Source organism: Pristiophorus japonicus, chromosome 21 (genome assembly GCF_044704955.1).
Source record: "Pristiophorus japonicus isolate sPriJap1 chromosome 21, sPriJap1.hap1, whole genome shotgun sequence".
NCBI lineage: Eukaryota > Metazoa > Chordata > Chondrichthyes > Pristiophoridae > Pristiophorus > Pristiophorus japonicus.
The window spans coordinates 21,403,480-21,426,064 of NC_091997.1; positions in this window are offsets into that span (position 1 = coordinate 21,403,480).

Here is a 22,585-nt window from a genome sequence, read left to right on the forward strand (position 1 = left end):
GAGGCTCCCAAGGTATGGGAAATGGTGCACATTGTCCAAGGCCGTGCCATGGATCTTGATGACTGGGGGGTAGTGATGAATGGCGTGAGCCCTCCGGTACAGCTCAGAGACATGGACCATGTACTGTAGACACCTTAAGTCGCTGGAGAAATACCACCAACGATGTCTCCACAAGATCCTGCAAATCCCGAGGAGGACAGATGCACCAACGTTAGCGTCCTCGACCAGGGCAACATCCCCAGCATTGAAGCACCGACAGCACTTGATCAGCTCCGCTGGGCAGGCCACATTGTCCACATGCCTGACACGAGATTCCCAAAGCAAGCGCTCTACTCTGAACTCCTTCACGGCAAACGAGCCCAAGGTAGGCAGAGGAAACGTTACAAGGACACTCCCAAAGCCTCCCTGGTAAAGTGCGACATCCCCACTGACACCTGGGAGTCCCCGGCCAAAGACCACCCTAAGTGGAGGAAGTGCATCCGGGAGGGCGCTAAGCATCTTGAGTCTCATCGCTGAGAGCATGCAGAAATCAAGCACAGGCAGCGGAAAGAGCATGCAGCAAACCTGTCCCACCCATCCTTTCTCTCAATGACTATCTGTCCCACCTGTGACAGGAACTGTGGATCTTGTATTGGACTGTTCAGCCACCTAATGACTCATTTTTAGAGTGGAAGCAAGTCTTCCTCGATTCTGAGAGACTGCCTATGATGATGATGATGATAAGTTTAAAAATTAACTAAAGGTCTGTTGAAGATTACTGAGGTGAAAATAGGCTCTTAAAAATGGCAGACTTGTTGAATAATTATTTTGTGTCAGTTTTCACAGTAGAGGAAGAGGACAATATACCTGACATTCTAGAGAAATTAATAATGAATCAAGGACTGGAACTCACTAAGGTTAACATAAGCATCTGTCTGAGGCTGAACCAGACTGTTCGCAACCTAGATGTCATATTTGACCTTGAAATGCCACATATCCACGGCATAACTAAAACTGCCTATTTCCACTTCTGTTACATTGCCTGTCTCTGCCCTTGCCTCAGCTCATCTGCTGCTGAAACCCTCATCCATGCCTTTTTGTTACCTCTAAACTTGATTACTCCATCATTATCATCATCGGCAGTCCCTCAGGATCGAGGAAGACTTGCTTCCACTCTGAGCATGAGTTCTTAGGTGGCTGTACAGTCCAATACGAGAAGCACAGTTTCTGTCACAGGTGGGACAGATAATCGTTGATGGAAAGGGTGGGCAGGGAGCCTGGTTTGCTGCCGCTGCCTGCGCTTGATTTCTGCCTGATCTCGGCGACGATGTTCGAGGAGCTCAGCGCCCTTGCGAATGCACTTCCTCCACTTAGGGCGGTCTATGGCCAAGGACTCCCAGGTGTCAGTGGGGATGTCGCACTTTATCAGGGAGGCTTTGAGGGTGTCCTTGTAACGTTTCCTCTGCCCGCCTTTGGCTCGTTTGCCGTGGACGAGTTCCGAGTAGAGCGCTTGCTTTGGGAGTCTTGTGTCTGGCATGCGAACTATGTGGCCTGCCCAGCAGAGCTGATCAAGTGTGGTCAGTGTTTCAATGCTGAGGATGTTGGCCTGGACGAGGACGCTAATGTTTGTGCGTCTGTCCTCCCAGGGGATTTGCAGGATCTTGCGGAGACATCGCTGGTGGTATTTCTCCAGCGACTTGAGGTGTCTACTGTACATGGTCCACGTCTCTGAGCCATACAGGAGGGCGGGTTTTACTCCAACGCACTACTGGCTGGTCTCCCACATTCTACCCTACGTAAACTTGAGGTCATCCAAAACTCGGCAGCCCATGTTCTAACTTGCACCAAGTCCCGCACAGCCATCATCCCTGTGCTCACCAACCTACAATGGCTCCCGGTTAAGCAACGCCTCGATTTCAAAATTCTCATCCTCATTTACAAATCCCTCCATGGCCTCGCCCCTCCCCATCTCTGTAATCTCCTTCAGCCTCACAACCCCCCAGAGATGGCTGCACTCCTCAAATTCTGCCCTCTTGAGCATCCCTGATTATAATCGCTCAACCATTGGTGGCCGTGCCTTCAGCTGCCTAGATCCTAAGCTCTGGAACTTCCTCCCTAAACCTCTCCGCCTCTCTACCTCTCTTTCCTCCTTTAAGATGCTTCTTAAACTCTACCTCTTTGACCAAGTTTTTGATCATCTGCCGTCATTTCTTCTTATGTGGCTCAGTGTGAAATTTATTTGTTTTGTCTTAAAACACTCCTGTGAAGCACCTTGGGACATTTTACTACATTAAAGGTGCTATGTAAATACAAGTTGTTGTTGTTATTGTTATTAATAAAAGTAATGGCACGAAAGGATGACAAATCCCCAAGAACTGATGGTTTCCACCCCAGGGTTTTAAAAGAAGTAGGTGGGGAAATTGCAGGTGCTTTAGCTGTAATCTTCCAAGCGCTCTCGACTCAGGAATTGTCCCTTTAGATTCAAAAATGTCAAATGTAACTCTTTTATTTAAAGAAAGGTAAGACAGAGAAACTGGGAAATTACAAACCAGTTAGTCTAACATCGCTATGAGGCAGTTATTGGAATCTATCATTAAGGCCAGAGTGACTGAGCACTTCGAGAAATTTGAGCCAATTGGAGAGAGCCAACATGGATTTGTAAAGGGTAGGTCAAGTCCAATGAATCTAATTGATTTATTTATGTCAGAAACTAAAGTAGTAGACAAAGGAATATCTATGGATGTAGTTTACATGGATTTCCAGAAGGCATTCAATAAGGTTCCACATAAGAGACTGTTGGCTAAAATTAAAGTTTATGGAATTGAAGTCAAATTATTGACCTGGTTAGGAGATTGGTTAGATGGTAGAAGACAGAATGTAGGGATAATTGGAAGGAAATGACTAGCGGTGTCCCACAAGAATCTGTGCTGGGGCCTGCATTATTCACTATATTTATTAATGGCTTAAATAAGCTATGGAGAGCCATCTATCCAAGTTTGCCAGTGACACAAAGATTGGTGGTATAATAAATAGTGTAGACGGGAGCGTAAAATTACAAAGAGACATTGATAGATTATGCGAGTGGGCAAAACTATGGCAGGTGGATTTCAATGTCGTGAAGTACAAAAAATAATCAAAAAGATAATAGAACGCCAGCCTATTTTGCTATAGCTATACAAAGCTTTGGTTAGATCACATCTCGAGTACAGTGTGCCTCATAAAAGGTTACTGCACAAGTGCTCAAAGGGTTGGGGGTAATATATTAGCATGGATAACGGATTGGCTAACTAACAGAAAAGAGAGTCAGGATAAATGGGTAATTTTCCGGTTGGTAAACAGTAACTAGTGGGGTGCCACAGGGATCGCTGGGGTCCCAACTATTTACAATCTATATCAATGACTTGAATGAAGGGACCGATGTAATGTAGCCAAGTTTGCTGAGGATACAAAGATGGGTGGGAAAGCAAGTTGTGAGGAGGACACAAAAAATCTGCAAATGGATATAGATAGGCTAAGTGAGTGCGCAAACATTTGGCAGATGGAGTATAATGTGGGAAAGTGAGGTTATCCAGTTGGCAAGAAAAATAAAAAAGCAAATTAGTATTTCAAGAGAGAGAAATTACAAAATGCTGCAGTACAGAGGGATCTGGGGGTCCTTGTGCATGAAACACAAAAGGTTAGTATGCAGGTACAACAAGTAATCAGGAAGGCAAATGGAATGTTGGCCTTTATTGCAAGGGGGAGAGAGTATAAAAGCAGAGAAGTCTTGCTACAGTTGTACAGGGTATTGGTGAGGCCACACATAGAGTACTGCGTACAGTTTTGGTCTCCTCATTTAAGGCGGGGATATACTTGCATTGGAGGAAGTTCAGAGAAGGTTCACTCGGTTGATTCCTGAGATGAAGGGGTTGACTTCGGAAGGTTGAGCAGGTTGGGCCTATACTCATTGGAATGAGCAGTGATCAAATTGAAACATACAAGATACTGAGGGGGCTCGACAAGGTAGATGCAGACAGGATGTTTCCCCTCGTGGGGGAATCTAGAACTAGGGGGCATAGTTTCAGAATAAGGGGTTGCCCATTTAGAACTGAGATGAGGAATTTATTCTCTGAGGGTTGTAAATCTGTGGAAATTTCTGCCCAGAGAGCCAGGTCATTGAATATATTTAAGGTGGAGATAGACAAAGTGGAATATTGTGTTCAGTTTTGGTCTACTAATATGAGGAAGGATGTTCTTGCTATTGAGGGAGTGCAGCGAAGGTTCACCAAACTGATTCTCAGGATGGCAGGACGGACATATGAGGAGAGATTGGATCGACTTGGCCTGTATTCCCTGGAGTTTAGAAGAATGAGAGGGGATCTCATAGAAACATATAAAATTCTGACAGGATTGGACAGGTTAAATGCAGGAAGAATATTCCCGATGTTGGGAGTCCAGAACCAGGGGTCACAGTCTAAGGATAAGGGGTAAGCCATTTAGGACCGAGATGAGGAGAAACTTCTTCACTCAGAGAGTTGTTAACCTGTGGAATTCTCTACCGCAGAGGGTTGTTGATGCCAGTTCATTAGATATATTCAAGAAGGAGTTAGATATGACCCTTATGGCTAAAGGGATCAAGGGGTTTGGAAAGAAAGTAGGAAAGGGGTACTGAGGTGAATGATCAGCCATGATTTTATTGAATGATGGTGCAGGCTCGAAGAGCCGAATGGCCTACTCCTGCACCTATTTTCTATGTTTCAATAAGGGAGTGAAGGGTTATGGGGAGTGGGCCGGGAAGTGGAGCTGAGCCCAAGGACAGATCAGCCGAGATATTAAATGGCGGAGCAGGCTCAAGGGGCCAAATGGCCTACTCCTATTTCTTATGTTCTTATGTGTACAGTTCTGGGCATCGCACCTCAGAAAGGATATATTGGTCTTGGAAAGAGTGCAGCGTAGATTTTTACTCAGGCTCTAAGGTTATATTATGAGGGGAGATTACACAGACTAGGCTTGTGTTCCTGGAATAATAGAAGGTTAAGAGTTGAATTGATTGAGGTTTTTAGAAATTTAAAAAGAAATTGATAGGGTAGAGAGTAACATTTTCTGCTGGTGGGGAGGACTAGGACAAAGGGGCATAACTTTAAAATTAGAGTCAGGCCATTCAGGAGAGAAGTTAGGAAACACTTCTTCACACAAAGGGTGATAGAAGTGTGGAACTCTGCACAAAACGCAGTAGGTGTTAGCTTAGTTAATAATTTTAAGTCTGAGATTGATAGATTTTTGCTACAGATCAACCATGATCTCACTGAATAGCAGAACAGGCTCGAGGGGCTGAATGGCTTACTCCTGTTATTAGTTCCTATATTCACTCACACTTGCGGCACAAACATTTTGACCTGAAGTGTGATGGAAAAAAAAAATCTAACAAATTGTGGAGAGAAATCATATTTTCATTACTATTCTGCCTGTCAGCAGTACAAAGGTTGCAATGAAAGAGCAAGGAATTGAATGTCAGCCTTTCACAGACTCTTCTTAAGAGGTGCATCTTTTAGAGACTGCCTCCTCACTGGATTCAAACATCAGTGTGTTTGTTGAGATTAATCCCTCATTCATCCAGTTACTGGCCATCCTGGGAAACAGCAGCCAATATTCCTGCAGCTGGTATCAACCCACTATCCAGATGGATGGAATCGTGGAACGTACGCAACGTGAAGAACCAACACCTCATCACTGACCCAAGCGCAGAGGTCCCTGGTTTCGACCTCCCTAGGAGACAGTGGACGGCGTTTGACCCAATCCACATGGGGCACGGACAATGCGGCCACCTGCTCCACATGTGGAAGGTGAGGGACAACCCGAAGTGCGACTGTGGCCATGAGTCCCGGACCATGGAACACGTCACATCAACCTCCCCACTGAGATCTGTTGTGGGAGGCAGCTCATTTCTCCACTCAGTATCTCAGGAGGCCATCGAATGGATAGCCAACCGAGATATCCCATTATAAGCTTTTCCTGTCATGTGCAAGTAGCAGTAGTTGGGTTTACTTATAGTAAAAACTCCACAACTGGTCATTTTACGTTTAAAAAAAACACTTGTTTTAAGGGCCATTAAATCAGAATTAATTTAAAAGGACCTCTAACTGATATCTGATGGGATCTTGAAAGAAGTATAGAACTGAGGCAATCACTTCTTTTATTTTATTATTTGCAATAGAGATCTTCAAACTAATTTAATGTTGCATTCAAATATAGATAGTTGCCAATGATAAATGGCAAAATACAAATAATTACACTTTATGCAGAGTGTGGAGCTAGCTGGGATTTACTGCATAACTAGCAGAAAATATATTTGTCTCAGAAGATCCAAACATTAATAAAGTCCCCATAAATTCAATGATACTGTGTCTTAGACAAAGAAAATAATTAGGATCCAATTTTCCTCCTGCCACACTACCTCGACTTGGGCATGCTCCTCCTAAGATACCCCTGCCTATGTTCCCGGGTTCAGGTCAGCTGCACAGGCGTGATGCTCCCCAGGCACAGGCACACACCTTGGCAGTCATCATAGGCCGTCCCTCGAAACGAGGATGACTTGCTTCCACACCAAAAAAAAGGATGAGTTTACAGGTGTTTCAATGAAGAACCTAATATCCCAGGTCCTGAACTACATTCTGAAGGGTGTGTTATGTATGTAAACTTTACTAATGTGTAAGACTTGCCACCAGGGGGCGCACCTGTTGGAGACACAAAGGTCACCTGCATACCCCGGGCAAGTATAAAAGGCAGCCTACCATGCTACTTCTTCACTCTGGAGTTACATTAAAGAGACCAAGGTCACAACAGTTTGAGCTTACAGTATACAGTCTAGTGGAGTTATTCTGAACATAACAGGGTGGAAGATGCCTGTGCATGGATTTTTTTTTTTAAAACGTAGGGTAGCTGTTGCACACCAGCCACCACACAGGCTTGACAGAGCTAGGTCTTGGTCCAGTGGCAAGGATTACCCAAGACGACTGGAGACCAGCTCTGCAGCACAGACCTAGTGCGCACACATCACTGCTCCTGCTGTATCTGCCCACGCTCCAATCACCGACCTGGACCTTGATGACATCCCTCTTCGCTGCCGTCACCCTCCTGCACCAGCTCACGCTGTACCTTGCAATGCTACGCCGCCACGCTGCCCATGGCCTTGACAGAGACCGATGTCCAGAAGCGGAGAGGAAAGTCAACTGCTCCTGTAGGCCTGTAAAGTCTGTAGCGGCAATATTGGCCTCTGGCTTTGAATCCTCCTGAAGAACTTCCTGCTCCCCTATCAATAATGGCATGATATCGTGCACATCCACCTGAACAGACAGACCTGGATTTAGTGCCTCATCTGAAAGATGGTATCTCCAACATTGCAGCATTCCCTCAGTACTGAACTGAAGTGTCAGCCTAGTTTGTGTCTTCGAGTACTATTGTGGGACTTGAACTTACAACCTTCTGAATAAAAGGTCAGAGTGCTACCAACTGAGCAGTCAAAACACATTTTTTTTTTGTAATTCTGGGAGTTTTACCAATAAAAAGGATCATATTATAGTTTCAGCTGTGACTCAGTGGGTAGCACACACGCCCGAGTCAAAAGGTTGTGGGATCAAGACCCACTCCAGGAACTTCAGCACATAAATCTGGGCTGTCACTCCAGCGCAATGTTGAAGGAGTGCTACACTGTCGGAGGTGCGTCTTTTGGAGATGTTAAACCGAGGCCCCATCTGCTCTGCTCTCTCAGGTGAACGTAAAAGATCCCATGGCACTATTTTGAAGAACAGCAGGGGAGTTGTCCTGGCCAATATTTATCCCTCAATCAACATAACAAAAACAGATTATCTGGTCATTATTACATTGTTGTTTGTGGGAGCTTGCTGTGCGCAAATTAGCTGCCGCGTTTCCCACATTACAACAGTGACTACACTTCAAAAAAGTATTTCATTGGCTGTAAAGCCATTTGAGACATCTGCTGGTCATGAAAGGCGCTATATAAATCCAAGTCTTTCTTTTTATGATTATGTCCACTTTTCTATGAAAACTGTAAATTAGTGGTCTTGATTATTATAGTATGTTCCTTTACTTATGTACTAAATTTTACCTCTGACCTTTATGGCCCTAGTAACAGAAGAAGGTGGCTGAAGGGATGTACTAGGTTGCAGCAAGATACTAAGGACTGGGAGATACCTGGGAATTGGCTGGAATAGTAGAGTTTGGCAGAATATGGAGATCACCAAGCCTTGCGTCACTGAGGAGGGGGGAATCATGGGCATTTGAAGCATTGGAGTGATTTTCCAGGGTTTTTGAAGAGTTAGTCAGTTCTCTAGGTGAAAGCATTGGATGGGTGAGGGAAACGGGATCTTGAGATATGGGATGCTAGGGAAGAGGATCTCAGCTTGTGGAGACAACAAGGGTGATGCCTTGGGGTCTGGTACTGCTGGGCACAGAAACCCAGAGTTTGAGACTTTCTTTGAAAACCTATTTAAGTTTAACGTTTGCATGCCAAACATTTTTCAAAAGCATGCAATGTTATACAATGCCATTCACACAAGACACAATTCAACTTTTCCACCAACTCTGTTTCGGCCTTCAAGTACAAACATCAATTAAAATATTCACTCACAAAAGATAACTTTGTGATTAAGTGTATTTCATGTAATGTGGCATGTATCATTTTTTTTAAAGTTTTATTATGGTTCAAACCTTATTTTAAATGTAGTTGGTTGGCAAAATGTGGTTTGCGCAAAATACTGGCTTGTTATTGCAAGTTAATATAAAATGCGTTGTGCCACTTCAGCCAATGTAGCCTTTCAAGGTAAATGATGATTGCAATTCATCCAGCTGTAGGCTATCAGGATTACTCCTCCTTGAAGTATCGTTCATGTTTGATGACCAGCACCCCACCCTCTCAGCAAGGGCTGATTTATAAATACTGGCGAGAGGAGAAGTACAAAAATGCGTGCAGTAATTCGGTCAAGTACGAGCTGAATGAGTGCAATTGGCAACAATTTTTAAGAATACATTTCGTTCGGAAATAAAGAATTTGGGGGCAGACTTTAAACTTGGGCTGCCTGGCAGGAGAACCCCAAAAATGGCTCAACGCCCCGTTTATGCTTGTGCTGTCCTCAAAAGGTGCATTCCACTGGACAGACAGCCACAGCCCCCTCCACCCCCCCACTAGTTGCAGGTGGTCGCCATTTCAATATGCATCTCGGGAGGTTCATAGGACCCCAATTATATATTTTGACGCCGAGCTGGGGAGACTGCACGCTCAGTGGACACTCCGTCCAGTTTTACCAGGCGGTACAGCAGAAGAGACACCAAAAAGGCAAATACAATTATTTTGGGGAGGCCAGGAGGAGCACAAATGTTCTGCCAGGCTCTAAAAGAATAGTGTGGGGCGCTGCTGCCCCAGGCCAGCAGCCCCCAACCCTGCCCAACCTATTAATAACATTGTGAGGGCCAGCTGTGGCTCAGTGGGTAGCCTCGGAGTCAGAAGGTTGTGGGTTCAAGTCCAACTCCAGAGACTTGAGCACATTAATCCAAGCTGACACTCCAGTGCAGTGCTGAGGGAGTGCTGTGCTGTCGGAGGTGCCGTCTTTGGGATGAGACATTAAACCCGAAGCCCCGTCTGCCCTCTCAGGGTGGACGTAAAAGATCCCATTGCACTATTTTGAAGAAGAGCAGGGGAGTTATCCCTGGTGTCTTGGCCAATATTTATCCCTCAAACAATATAACAAAAAATAGATTATCTGGTCATCATCATGTTGCTGTTTGTGGGAGATTACTTGTGCACTAATTGGCTGCTGTGTTTCCCACAATACAACAGTGTCTACACTTCAAAAAAGTACTTCATTGGCTGTAAAGCACTTTCAGACATCCGGTGGTTGTGAAAGGTGCTATATAAATGCAAGTTTTTCTTTTTTACCAGCAGGGTCAGATTGCCCAGCTGCAGAGGGGTGCCCATTTTGCGGCCTCATCTCATTGGCTGCATGGCAATGAGGTTCGGGCGCCAAAATGGACTGGGTCCCCTGCCAACAGGATCAGGCGGCTAACTCCCCAGACAGCCGGCCGATAGCTAACATCTACTCTGTCATTTCGACATGACCACATATTTTCCACAACGATGAAATGCTTACAATTTAAAACAATCCAAGAGAAACAGAATCAAAAAGAATTAATTGAATAACCATTGACAATTAGATCTTTAATGCGGCGGTCATTGAATACTTGTTGGGTTACGGTTTTCAATTAGGCACCTGGGATATCGTCAGTAGAATTTACACAGCAAAATAAGAAGCGAACCACAAGATCTCAAGTAATTAGATTTCTAATCTATAAAATAGAAAACAAAATTAAACAAACAGATGTGACAGGCAATTTCCACCACGACAAAGTGAGTTATGAAATTACTAACCAGTAGTCGTGAGAGATGATATAATTCCTCTACCAGGTTGAAGAAAAATTCTGTAACATTTTTGAATTTGAGATGTGGATGATAGATGAGTACTTTTGACAGAGGCAACAATACAAGCCAGCATATTCACTGATAATGAGCATTTTTAACTGGAATTGCTTGAGCATTTTCTTACGTTGAAGTTATACATTTTTCTCAGCAAGTAATACATAGGTGTGCAGACAATTACAAAAAATGATATGCATAGAGAAATATTGCCTTGTGTCCAGGGAATTGCTGAGATTTCAGAACCTGACTGGCATCAAGAGGCTTATAATATTTGTCACTCGGGTCCAAATGACTATTAGTATTCTGAATTCTGATTTCCAGAGTCGTGAGTGTATTATCTGCCCTTTATTCCTGTTGCCATGGTGATGTGGCAATCCGATCAGTTTGGTTGACTGAGCTCAGTTCAATTGAGACACATTTCCCCTGATCATCTCCGTGTGATGAAGGGCACTGAACAGCGTGTCACAAAAAAGGTACAGATAAAAGTCACAGGAATTTTCATAGCTTTTCTATGAGCAACGCATCTGATAAATTAAAGAGCAAGGGAATCAGCCCTCTGCATGCAAGCTAAAAGTAAACAGGAAAGCAACAACACAGTTCTATGGGAAACTTGAAACAGTGGATACCAAGCAAGATGTAGAGCAATAAGATTTGGAAAGGTGACTGAAAGCACAATCAATGAGCTAAGTACTGAAAAGGTGTTTCAAGGTAAGGAAAAGTTTAGGAAGAAAATTGCAGGGGCATGGTAGCTGAAAGCTCTCCTACTGCACTCAAGTGTGGGTATTGTGGATTGCACCCACGTGGATGACAGGGGTCTTCATAGGAGCCTCATGGACTACATGAGCAGAAGGGGTTTTCACTCAGTTAATAGGCAGGTAGTTTCTGACTGCAGAGACATTATGCATGTCCTATGCCATTATCTGGGAAGCGATTATGTTGCCTTCATTGTATGGCAGTCCAGGGTGCCCACATTATGGCTCTTAGGAGCCTTTGCATCAATGGTTGCTGACCTCACTGAGAACACCCCCCACCGCCACCCCCCAACCCCACCCGTGATGTCTGCACTCCTCTAATTCTGCCCTCGAGCATCCCTGATTATAATTGCTCAACCATTGGTGGCCATGCCTTCTGTTGCCTCGGCCCTAAGCTCTGGAATTCCTTCCCGAAACCTCTCCGTCTCTCTATTCTCCTTCAAGACGCTCCTTAAAACCGACTTCTTTGACCAAGCTTTTGGTCACCTGCCCTAATTTCTCTTTATGCAGCTCAGTGTCAATTATTTAATCTCATAATATTCCTGTGAAGCGCCTTGGGATGTTTCGCTACGTTAAAAGTGCTATATAAATACAAGTTGTTGTTGGTTTGGTATTTTTCGGACCATGTTGAGGAACGTGGAACTAAGGAACAAAGCTCATTGTCTCTGGGTTAGAGATTGAGAGAAATGGAGCTCAGTCACGGGGTTACAGTGATCGCGATAAATGGAGCTCTGTGTCGCTTGTTTTTGTGAAGTTGCTGTGCCGTTCCAATGCTGGTGATGGGGAGAGCTTGGAGAAACACAAACTCCATCTATTGGAGAACCAACAGTTCAGGCAACGGAAGATACAAAGCCAAATTAGTCTAAACACTTTATTCAATAAAGTATAATTATTGACTCTTGTGTTACAATTGAACATCAGTATTTTAAATCTTTTAATATTATTCACTAGCTTTTATAAGGGTAGAAGCTTTACATCATGTAAGATACAATGGGGCAGATCTTGAATTCTTGTGACAGCGTAAAACAGGTTAGAGTGAGTAAGCAGTCCATTTTACGTCTTTCCCAATTTATATTTCCATTAACTTCACTGGAAATATAAATTTAAGAGATGTAAAATGGGCCACCGAATTGCTTCACCCATTATATACTATTGCACAAAGTTAAGATCTAATCCGATGTGTTAATTTGCAGCCAAGATAGAACTGTACTAACCTAGTCTGTCCCTCATCCCACATAGTGAATATTCACACCCCCAGGTCAAATTTATGTGAGTTGCTGATAGGTACATTCTGAGATCTATTAAGGGCTTCCTTTCTCTTGTATACTGCAAGAATGTTCAATTACGATTGGTTGATATTTTATACAATATTGACCTTTAATTAGCTTTTGCATGAAATGAGTTTGCCTTGCTTTGCTTTTTTTTAAAAAAAGGCACTTTAAAGTTTGACAGAAAATTTAAATTTAAATAGCTAGAATATTGTGTCGACAATCAAATTTAGAAACTTATCAGAATATTCATCGTGATGCGATTCTGGATTTCTACTGGTTTTAATTGCAATTCGTCAATCCTATACGCCTCAAGTCATATGAAAATTGTTGATTTAGTCGGTTAAGTTAACCAAAGGTCATCCATCCCCAAATAGCCAAAAGGTAACAGAGAAATCACTGCAAATGTAAAACTGTCGGAACATTAGATGACATCTACACTAATTAGTCTTGCAGGCATTCAAAGATTTAATTAATTGAAGTGTGCGTAAGGTCAACAAAATCCTGCGCTGTAAATGAAACCGGCTGAAGATAGATAGAGGAGAGCCAGTGGTAAAGGAAGGCTGGTCTGCACATTGTCAGATAGGGAGCTAATTGTTGCCACAAGGCAAAAATGATTAGCCTTATTCAAACCGATTTGGAGGGAGGAAGAGGCTCACACTTTGCCGAGGAGAGATTTGCACAAGGTGTTTGCTGATTAGGAGGAAATTGTGTTGCTCGGGGCAGAGAGAGAAATGCAAATAAATATAAGGTTTAAGGAGGAAATAAGGCATTGAAAGATAAGCTTACATGTTTTACAGTATTGCAAGGAGATTCCGGAATGGAAAATTTGTACTGAAAGGCCACACATGAAGGGCCACACAGCTAGCAAAAAAATTTATATTATTTGCATCACAAATATTGCACTGATCAATACATGGGCAATTAAACAATAAAGGCAGCAAAGTAATAAGTGGACTTACAATCAACTGACAGCTCAAGACGAAAGGGTAGTCGGTGAATCATTTCAGGCAAGTGAGTGAAGATGATCCAGAGAAGCAAGTTCAACAACAACAACAACTTGCATTTATATAGCAGCTTTAATAGAATGAAAGGTGCCAAGGCGTTTCACAAGAGTATTAGAAGATAAAAATTTGACACCGAGCCGCATAAGTAGAAATTAGTGCAGGTTGGTCAAAAAGGTAGGTTTTAAAGAGTGTCTTGAAGGAGAAAAGAGAGGTAGAGAGGCAGAGAGGTTTAGGGAGGGAGTTCCAGAGCTTGGGGCCTAAGTAACAGAAGGCACGATCACCAATGGTTGAGCGATTATAATCAGGGATGCTCAAGAGGGCAGAATTAGAGGAGCGCAGACATGTCGGGGGGGTTTGTGGGACTGGAGGAGATTACAGAGATAGGGAGGGGTGAGGCCATGGAGGGATTTGAAAATAAGGATGAGAATTTTTGATATCGAGGTTGCGCTTAACCAGAAGCCAAAGAAGGTCAGTTAAATAAATCTGGAATAAAAAGTTATTATCAGTAATGGTGACCACGAAGCTATCAGACTGTCGTAAAAACCCATCTGGTTCACTACTGTATACTGTCCACGTCCCTGAGTCATGCAGGAGGGCGGGTATCACTGCAGCCCTGTAGACCATGAGCTTGGTGGCAGATTTGAGGGTCTGATCTTCGAACACTCTTTTCCTCACGCCTCACCAATCTACTTGTTGCAGATGCATTTGTCCATGACAGCATTGGCAGCAGTGACCACGGCACAGTCCTTGTGGAGACAAGTCCCACCTGCACACTGCAAGTTCCCCTCCAAGTCACACACCATCCTGACTTGCAAATATATCAGCTGTTCCTTCATCGTCGCTGGGTCGAAATCCTGGAACGCCCTCCCTAACAGCACTATGGAAGTAACTTCACTACAAGGACTGCAGCGGTTCAAGGTGGCGACTCACCACCACCTTCTCAAGGGCAATTAGGGATGGGCAATAAATGCTGGCCTTGCCAGAGACGCCCACCTCCCAGGAACTATTTTTTTAATGCAGGAAATTGCAATGTGATAATCAAAAGGATGTTCAATAGTCCATAATAAATACAAACCATAAATATGTAGAACTAGGACCAAACGTGCAAAAAAACAACTTCCTTTTATAAACCTACCTTAATGTAGTAAAATATCCCAACAGCTTCACAGAGAGGAAAATGGATGCTAAGCAGCAATTGGAGACTTAGAAAAGATGACCAACAGCATGGTCAAAGGAAGTCAGTCAGAAAAGTGAAGGACGTGAGCTGAAAAGTAGGGCTGAAGATAGTTGCAGATTAATAAAGTAAAGTGATGGAGAGAGTCATCAGTAATACTATTGATAAACACCTTCTCACCGGCCCTCTGTGTATTCAGCTCCAGACCTCATTACAACTATTTTTGATGATAATCATAAATCAAGTGCCCCCTTATTAACGGGAGGGGGGGGGGCACTAAAACCAATTAACGTTTTATAGGAAACTTAAATCAAATTAAAATTTGGTTGCCAGGGATGATGATGCACTCCAGTCCCTCCGGTGCCCACCTCTCGTGGAAGGCCGCGAGCATACCAGTGGACACCGCGTGCTCCATCTTCAGGGACACCCTGGCTCGGATTTAACCACGGAAGAGAGGCAGGCAGTCGGGCTGAACCCAGACCTCATTACAGCCCTGATCCAGATGTGCAATATCTACTGGATGCACTGCAGCAACTCACCAAGGTTAGTTGAACAGCACCTCTCTCCCCTCTGACGTTTACCACTGAGGATTAGAGGAGCAATGTTATGGGAACACCATCACCTACAAGATCCCTTCCAAGTCACACATCATACTGACTTGGACTTATGCCACAGTTCCTTCACCATTGCTGGGTCAATATCTTGGAATTATGAGAGTACCATCTCTACAAGAACTGTAGCAGTTAAAGGAGACAGCCCACCAACACCTTCTCAGGGGTACTAAAGTTGAAGAATAAATGCTGCCTTGCCAGTATTGTCCATATCCCGAAAACAAACAATCGTGTATTTGGAAAAAATGTTCCCCAAGTGCTTTTAGTGTCCACAAAGCCCATTCCATACAACTAAAAATATTTGTGGCATAAATAGATTAAAAAATAAATCATTCTGAACATAAAACATAACCTTACCCAAAATGTCAGCCAATATATGTTAGAAATGACTCCAAGATGTTTTGGCATTACCCCTCCTTCTAAGCCTTGGGCTTGAGTTATGCTTCATTCCCCAGCCGACAATATATATACCCAAGCCTTACTGGAAGCAAGAAACTCAACGAAGTAGCAGACATGCAGGATCTATCAATGGCATTCTGTGCACATCAGACTAGATTACAGACTGCATTCCCCTCTGCAACCCCATCCAAAATGGGCCAGAGAACTGGCGATGAGGTCTACCATGACCCCAAGTTCTCCTTGTACTGTGTGGTTAAAAAGCCTTTTAAGACACAGCACAACTTTTTCTGATTGGAGGGAAATATTTTCTCCCAGATACAATCTTCAGATCGAAATTAGATCCGGAGAAAAAACATTTTATCCTAGAACAACTGGTATCACATCTGTTTTGTCACATCTCCAGCACTATTAAACAACTATGGGCTAGACATTCCCTAAAGCCCCTCACCGCCCGATTGCCGCCCAGAAACACCGCTAAGGTTCTGCAACTAACGCTGGCGAAAATTTCCATAATAAAGGTAAGAAATACTGCCCGGCGAGAAAATGGATCTTGCACCAGGATTCTCGGCAGTTTCTAGGCAGTTAAAGCTGAAACTAGGGAAAACAGGCAGTTCTTTCCAGAATGGGCAGTATGTACTTAAAATTTGGTCCAAGGCTGTGATTGGGCCTAGGGAGAGGGGGGGGAAACTACAACAAATATTTTTTCACTTTAAAAAAAAGTGAAAAACATTCTCAAGACAGTTTTTAAGGTAATCGACATTTTAGAATTTTAAAAGCAAAAATAATAAATCTCTAACTTACCTTTCTTTACAGGGTACTCACCTACCGCCTTGTTTCAGGCAGCTTTTCGTGGGCGGTTCCCTCGGCGGTGTGTATGAGCCCCCGGTGAAACCAAAGTTAGATCCTTACGGTTTTCTCGGCGGTTTGCTCACCGGCGGTCTTTTTGAAATGTGGGCGGAAGTCTTTAAAAAATAAGGGGGAAACTTTCGCCAGGTGGTATCTCATCAAAAAACAGCTGTACCGTCGAGAAAACCAACAAAAATGAAGGTGAAAGTCAACCCCTAAGTTACTACTTCCCTCAATGTCCAGAGTGACTTTCATCTTGAAATTCTGTACTCCTCTCCCTGCCTCCTTCAAGCGCTCAACTACCTAGCAAGTTTACCACCCCCTCACCCCCTCCCACACCTCCTCACCCCTCCATCTCCCCTTCACACACCAGTCCCCACCCCCCTTCACACACCTCCTCACCCCTCCACCTCCCCTTCACACACCAGTCCCCACCCCCCTTCACACACCTCCTCACCCCTCCACCTCCCCTTCACACACCAGTCCCCACCCCCCTTCACACACCTCCTCACCCCCTGCACACACCACCCCCCCCACCCCCCTTCACACACCTCCTCAACCCTCCACCCCCCTTCACACACCTCCTCACCCCTCCACCCCCCCTTCACACACCTCCTCACCCCTCCACCCTCCCTTCACACACCTCCTCACCCCTCCACCCTCCCTTCACACACCTCCTCACCCCTCCACCCCCCCCTTCACACACCTCCTCACCCCTCCACCCCCCCTTCACACACCTCCTCACCCCTCCACCCCCCCTTCACACACCTCCTCACCCCTCCACCCCCCCTTCACACACCTCCTCACCCCTCCACACACCTCCTCACCCCTCCACCCCCCCTTCACACACCTCCTCACCCCTCCACCCCCCCTTCACACACCTCCTCACCCCTCCACCCCCCCTTCACACACCTCCTCACCCCTCCACCCCCTTCACACACCTCCTCACCCCTCCACCCCCCCTTCACACACACCCCACCCCTCCACTCCCCTTCACACACCACCCCCCCCACCCCCCCTTCACACACACCCCACCCCTCCACTCCCCTTCACACACCACCCCCCCCACCCCCCCTTCACACACCACCCCCCTTCACACACCACCCCCCCACCCCCCCTTCACACACCACCCCCATCCCCCTTCACACACCACCCCCCCAACCCCCTTCACACACCACCCCCCCCAACCCCCTTCACACACCACCCCTTCACACACCACCCCCCCACCCCCCTTCACACACCACCCCCCCATCCCCCCTTCACACACCACCCCCCCCCACTCCCCTTCACACACCATCCCCCCACCCCCCTTCACACACCATCCCCCCACCCCCCTTCACACACCATCCCCCCACCCCCCCTTCACACACCACCCCCCCTTCACACCCCACCCCCCTTCACACCCCACCCCCCTTCACACACCACCCCCCCATCCCTCCTTCACACACCACCCCTCCCCACACCACCCCCTCACCCCCCCTTCACACACCACCCCCCCACCCCCCCTTCACACACCCCCCCCACCCCCCCTTCACACACCACCCCCCCCACCCCCCCTTCACACACCACCCCCCCCACCCCCCCTTCACACACCACCCCCCCACCCCCCCTTCACACACCACCACCCCCCACCCCCCCTTCACACACCACCACCCCCCACCCCCCCTTCATACACCACCCCCCCTTCACACCCCCTTCACACACCACCCCCCCCACCCCCCCTTCACACACCACCCCCCCCACCCCCCCTTCACACACCACCCCCCCCTTCATACACCACCCCCCCACCCCCCCTTCATACACCACCCCCCTTCACACACCACCCCCCCACCCCCCGTTCACACACCACCCCCCCTTCACACACCACCCCCCCGCCCCCCTTCACACACCACCCCCCCAACTCCCCTTCACACACCAACCCCCCACCCCCTTCACAAACCACCCCCCCACCCCCCTTCACACACCCCTCCCACCCCTGCATCACACACCACCTGACCCCCCCCTTCACACACCACAACCCCAGCTCCCCACCTTTCACACACCACCTCCCCCCTATTCACACACCACCCACCTCCCCCCTATTCACATACCACTAACCTCCCCCTATTCACACCATTCATCCACCTACCCCCACCCCCTCTCCCTCTCCCTCACACGCCTACTTTCTTGAGGAGAAAATGAGCTCTGATGAGTCACTGCAGTTAATATAAAATAATGGTAGGAATATTTAGTTTGAAAATAAAATCAATTGTGACCTTGGAGGTGGTAAAATTGGATTTAAATTTGTCATAATATTTTTTCAATATAAAGCATGCCAGTAATTTATTAAATAAAAAAAGGTTTTAAAAAAAATCCGTTGTTTTGGGTCCAGTTTATTTAATTATATTTTCCAGTAAAGTGGCACCCAGGAAATAGACAAATAGATTAATAATCAGTTTAAAACCTGAAATGGAAATTATTACATTTTTCCATTTTGTCTTGAAGATATTTTTGTCAACATTTTAGTAAGGAGTTGCCATAGGGAAATTATGATGAAAGCAATAATATTCCAATTTAAATCTTTCTTTTTAAAAAAAACATTGCATTAATTATGCATTTAAATACTTACGATGGAAATGTTTTATTGGGAGAAATGTGGAATATATATGTAATAACCACCAATTGCTTTGCTATGATGCCAATCCCTAATCAAGAGGCTTTTGACATTCTGTGCTCTCCATTTGCATCCTCCATTACCGGACTGGACAGGTTAGATGCGGGAAGAATGTTCCCGATGTTGGGGAACTCCAGAACCAGGGGACATAGTCTTAGGATAAGGGGTAGGCCATTTAGGACTGAGATGAGGAGAAACTTCTTCACTCAGAGTTGTTAACCTGTGGAATTCCCTGCCACAGAGAGTTGTTGATGCCAGTTCATTGGATATATTCAAGAGGGAGTTAGATATGGCCCTTACAGCTAAAGGGATCAAGGGGTATGGAGAGAAAGCAGGAAAGGGGTACTGAGGGAATGATCAGCCATGATCTTATTGAATGGCGGTGCAGGCTCGAAGGGCCGAATGGCCTACTTCTGCACTTATTTTCTATGTTTCTATGTTTCCACTTCCTGGCTAAGAATCCGACCATGGTAACATCACATCTGTGCTCCAGGCATCAGCCTATCCTTTTAAAATAAATGGGTAAACACTATTAAAATAGGACACAAAAGAATTGAAAGGAGCACATTAAGTGCCCTGTGAATGCAGGATATGACTTTATATTAAATGTTCATATAATAATATTTTACAGTCATGTCTAGGCTCTGATGTAAATGTTATCCATTATTCAGCAAGTCCTGAACATATAGCAGTTAAAGATCATCTCCCTGGGTGGATATTAACCTTCTCAAGAGGCACTCGCTACACCTAATTTGATCATCACTCACTTGACTAATGCAATTAACTAGAAGCCAGAGTGTGTCACTGAAAATTCATTGCTGCAGATGTATGGTTGGAGGTGAAACAGCCAGAAGGAAATGACTAAAAATGATATTTGATGTCGTGAGTGGCCACCATTCAACTGGGCTCTATTAACAGTCAAAATTCTTCGGGCTTATTACCCATGTTTTAGCTTGGAAAAAATAATAGGCAGCAAATAGCTATGAATTTCAGTTCCAGGAACGTCTAATTTCACCAATGAAACCTGCTGTGAACATTTCAATTGCCCAATATTAATCGACCAGCTATAATTTAAAGAATTCTGTCAGGTTGATAGAAACTTGCATTACAGGAAGCCGCCATTCGGCCCATCGTGCCTATGCTGGATCTTTGAAAATGGAACCGTGTCTAGTCCCACAAGCCCGCTTTTTGTCCGTAACCCTGCAAGTTCCTCATCCTCAAGGTCCTGTCCAACTGCCTTTTCAAATGATTACGGATCAGCTTCTATTTCAACTGTGATATACGTGACAGAAGTAGAAGACTACGCCAGATGGATACACTAATATTGCTGCCATACCACTCTATAAATGTCTCAATGTTAGCCAATCATAAATCTACAATACTGTCATCCTCCATGGAGGAAGCAGAATGCAAGATGTACAACCTACTCTGTTTCCATCCTGCCCGCTGGTGATTAGCAGTGTTCATGAAGAAGTCTGCTGTCCGGACTTTAGATTTTGTACACATTCAAGAAGATTTTCCTTGAATACCTACATTACACCAAATCAACTCTGGATTCATATTCTCCTGTCTAGCAATCAGTGCTGCTGCAAAATTGCAGCCATGATTTTATTATGGAATCTATAAAAGCCATGTTGCTCCAAAAAATCATTCTGTTCTTCCCTCTTATTTGTACTCTCCGTCACTCCCACCTGGAGTATTGCACTCTGGGGTACAGAAGACTACTGCACATAACAGCTAGAAATTCCTGATAGTGATATTTCTGAGATCTTGTCTTACCCCTTAATAAAAGGATGAAACTGAGTGCTGTGTACAATGAGCAAGTGTGACCTTAGCTCCTTTAATAAGACTCCAGAGTGCAGGTACCTCGTAGGTGGCCTGCTTATATACTGTTCTCCCACGGGATGCTGGGATCCCTTGGGACTCCAACAGGCAGGCCCTCTGGTGGTAGTGTAATACATACCAACCCCAAAAGTCCTAAAGCATGTATACATGCTCTTGGAGCAGCAGTTGCATTATTTAGGGGTCAGAAGAAACAGGGAGAAGCAAATCAGGAAAGACTATATCGAACTTTGGTTAGACCACACTTTAAGAGTACTACATAAAGTTCTGGTTGCAATATTATAAAAACAATATAGACGCACTTTGGAGGGTACAGAGAAGATTTACAAGAATGATACCAGTAATGCGAGGGTATACATATGAGGAATGGACGAACAAGCTGGGTCTCTTTTCTCTTGAAAAAAGGCTGAGGGGTGATCTAATAGAGGTCTTTAAAATTATGAAAGGCTTTGATAGAGTGGATACAGATAGAGTGTTTCCACTTGTGGGAAAGAGCATAACTAGAGGCCATCAATATAAGATAGTCACCAAGAAATCCAATAGGGAATTCAGAACAAAATTCTTTACCCAAAGAGTGATGAGAATGTGGAACTCACTACCACAGGGAGTGGTTGAAGCAAATAGTATAGATGCATTTAAGGGGAGACTAGACAAACATATGAGGGAGAAGGGAATAGAGGGTTATGCTGCTAGAGTTAGATGAGGAAAGACGGGAGGAGGCTCGAGTGGAGTATAAACGTCGGCATGGACTGCTTGGGCCGAATGGCCTTTTTCTGTGCCGTATATCCTGTGTAATCCTATGTAGACTGCATCATAAACTGGAACAAGGAAGTTGGGAGAATATTGCCAGCATCAACCAGCGAGATGGGAGAAGACTGCCTGCATGAATGGGGAAGAAAAATACAACATGAACTAGGTATGTTGGAAAAAGAGTGTTATTGTCAACTGAGGGTGGGGGAAATGAGTGCCAACATGAAATGCGAATGGGAGGGAAGAAAGGTACCAAGTGGAAATTGCGTAGTGGGGAGAACGGTGCCAGCATAAACAGGGGAATAAGAGTGGCTATGAGAACTCAGATAGGAGGGGAAAATTAATGTAAATCATTTTTAAACAATTCAACAAATCTGATGTGGCACCAATAAACAATATCTACAGCAGCACACATTATCTCCAAAAGAAATGAAGGAAAATCCACAATTGTTGTCACATCTTCCACAATATTCCAACAGCCTGGACGATAACCCACCTCTTTGGCAGTGGCATCTTATCTTGTGCCACTGTGGAGAAAAGCTTGGTGAATCTGGCCTAACAAGCAAAGGAATATAATGACACTAACCAAAACAATTGGCTAACATTTACCAGAGCTTGGCCTGGAACATCCAGTAACACTGGAGGACGACTATCTACCAGGTATGGCAATGCCTCAAGATTTTCCTTAAATTATGAAACACTTGCACAGTGTCTGCTTATACCTCAAAAGGTGCTGGGTGTCTATGTAGTCCTAAGAAGCTCACCTGGGATGAAACTTCTTCCGGGTGGAGTGAGATGAGAGTGTTATCTTTATATGTTAATGGAAGCAGAGGCAA